The sequence below is a fragment of the Engraulis encrasicolus genome, chromosome 15 (assembly GCF_034702125.1).
Source record: "Engraulis encrasicolus isolate BLACKSEA-1 chromosome 15, IST_EnEncr_1.0, whole genome shotgun sequence".
NCBI classification, from domain to species: Eukaryota; Metazoa; Chordata; class Actinopteri; order Clupeiformes; family Engraulidae; genus Engraulis; species Engraulis encrasicolus.
In genome coordinates, this window is record NC_085871.1 from 21,388,422 (window position 1) to 21,390,921 (window position 2,500).

Below are 2,500 nucleotides of genomic sequence, written 5' to 3' on the forward strand. Positions count from 1 at the left end.
GCAATTTCAAGGTAACAAAAATAAAAAATGGCAGACGATCGTGATGTTAAAAAAAAATAAAAAAATGTAAAGACCCTAGTGGTCTATAAACATCATGGCCATCATGGATGAGTGTAAAAAGGCTTTTAGGTTCCTCCACATTACCATTTCATCCCTCAAGATTTTAAGGTAGCCGCGTAAGCTAACGTTAGCTTTGTAGCGAACACAGGTAGACACAAGTGTATACTACTAGGAAGCGAAAGCGAAAGTGAAAGCCCATTTGGGAAACTCCAACTCCCATTGTAATTTGTGACACAGCACACAAGTGATCACTGCACACTGCACACAACAAAATTGCATTTATGCCTCACCCGTGCAAGGGGGCAGCCCTCAATGGCACCCCAAGGGAGCACTGGTTAATTACTCCCCCCACCCAACTTGGCGGCTCAGGGGTCGAACCAGCAACCAGCAAGTCTGATGCCCTAACCGCTTACCCAGATCAACTGCCCTAGATCACTTCTTGCATGTACACTATAGAACAATTTCACTGCACTTAAGTGTTATCTGAGAACAAAACAATTGCAATGAAACCATACAGACACTAGGTGTGGTATTTTGAATGAGTGGTGAGCAAGGCAACCATCAGTTGTATGCTAGCTGCTGGAGCTTTAACCAAAGAATTGTATAGGAGAGAAATATACTTCAGGCTTGTTATTTTCCAGTATCCATGTGATGTCGGGTGAACGCCCCTTTAAAGGGGTATGCCACTATTTTGGGGCTTAATACAATTAAAATCGTTGGCTGGGGTTTATAAAGGTGGTAAAGTGTCTTATTTTTCATGCTACACGGATCCATTGACTTTCACTAGCTCTGCTCCCTCTTTTCACTTGTCTTAAAACAAGACAACGGCTTACATGAAAAATAAGACACTTTACCACCTTTATAAACCCTGGCCAACGATTTTAACTGTATTAAGCCCCAAAATAGTGGCATACCCCTTTAACCCTCTGAGGTCTAAGGCCTTTCAGAGGCTTTTAGGCTGCTTGCACCACCCTGACATTTTCAAGTATTTTCAACTAACAGTAAGCATCTATGCAAAAGTGAAATATACGGTTGTATTCTGAAAAGCCTGACAATAAATAATCTGAAAGAAAATTGGATGTCATACAAACATGTTTTATTTAAATTGAGTATAAACACAACTGTACAAAAAAACAGGTTTCAGAGGTCTTCAAAAAGTGCAAGAAAACACACAATAAATATATCTAGCCAAGACTTTTGAAGTTTGAATCTTGTAAACAAATGTGTTGGCTGCATAAAAGTAAAAAGGGCATTTAGAAATATTTTGTTGTTTTCATACAAAATGCAAAAAAGAAACACTATGTCAGGCCACTGCCTGTCTCATTTGAATACTAATGAGATAGGTGTGAAAAACCTCTAATGGCCCACACCCCCCTGTCAATCTCCATGTGCTCTGATAACACACACCCCTGTCACTCTCTTTGTCCTGTGGCCAAGTGAGCAGCATGGCTGTGTTTACCCTAGCTGAAAGGGGCGTGTTGTCACGTCTGAATAGCCACTCAAGCACCGGTACTTTACATGTGAATAGCTATAGGTGTGGCTGCTACAGGCAGAGAGTAGAGCATATGCGAAGATTTCTTTTCACTTTCTTTAAATTGGACCAGCTTTATAATTTATTTAATATATATACAGTATATCACGAAAGTGAATACATCCCTCACAGTTTTGCAGATTTTTGAGTATATCTTTTCATAGGAAAGCATTACAGAAATTTCAGTTTGACACAATGATTAGTGACCTTTTAGCAACATATTTAATCGCTTAAATTTCTTGTTCACTCAGAAAAAAACTAAATACAGCCATGAATGTTTGAACATGTACTCACAAAAGTGAGTACACCCCAGATTAAAATCCGGTAGAGAAAGGGCTGTGTTGGCTCGAATCGTCTCGAAATGAAACGCAATGAAAAGGGATGAAATGGAGGTCATTGGTGAGTGTTTGAACCTTTCTTTACATTGAACTTTTACATCTTGAGTCTGCATCTGGCTTAAATAGATTGATGTGAGATTTTAATGAAATCATATGGAGATTATCATGGTCTGCTTCAGTAGTCTCAGTGCATGTTGACATGCATTTTTCTTTTAGGTGTAATTCAGATTACCAATGGTAACAGCATGCATGCATCCCAAAACCATGTCAGTCCCCACTACCATGCTTGGCTTTTGATAGGATACACTGTTTTTGTAAAACTCACTGTTTACCACCACACATGCTTGACACCATCTAAAGTATATTTGTTTATCTTGGTCTCTTCAGATCACACGACATGGTTCCAGTCATCCATATCCTTGGTCTGTTCATCTCTCTTGAGACCAAGATAAACAAATTTGCTTTAGATGGTGTCAAGCATGTGTGGTGGTAAACAAGTGAGTTTTACAAAAAAGGTTTATCCTCTCCATAGCCAAGCATGGTAGTGGGACTGACATGGTTTGGGGATGCA

At 39.5% G+C, this 2,500-nt stretch overlaps 1 protein-coding gene across 1 annotated transcript in view; it reads right to left on the reverse strand.

The window, feature by feature from the left end:
- Positions 1–2,500, reverse strand: part of camk1da (calcium/calmodulin-dependent protein kinase 1Da) — a 156,724-nt gene that overhangs the window by 37,554 nt on the left and 116,670 nt on the right. The window lies entirely within an intron of this gene.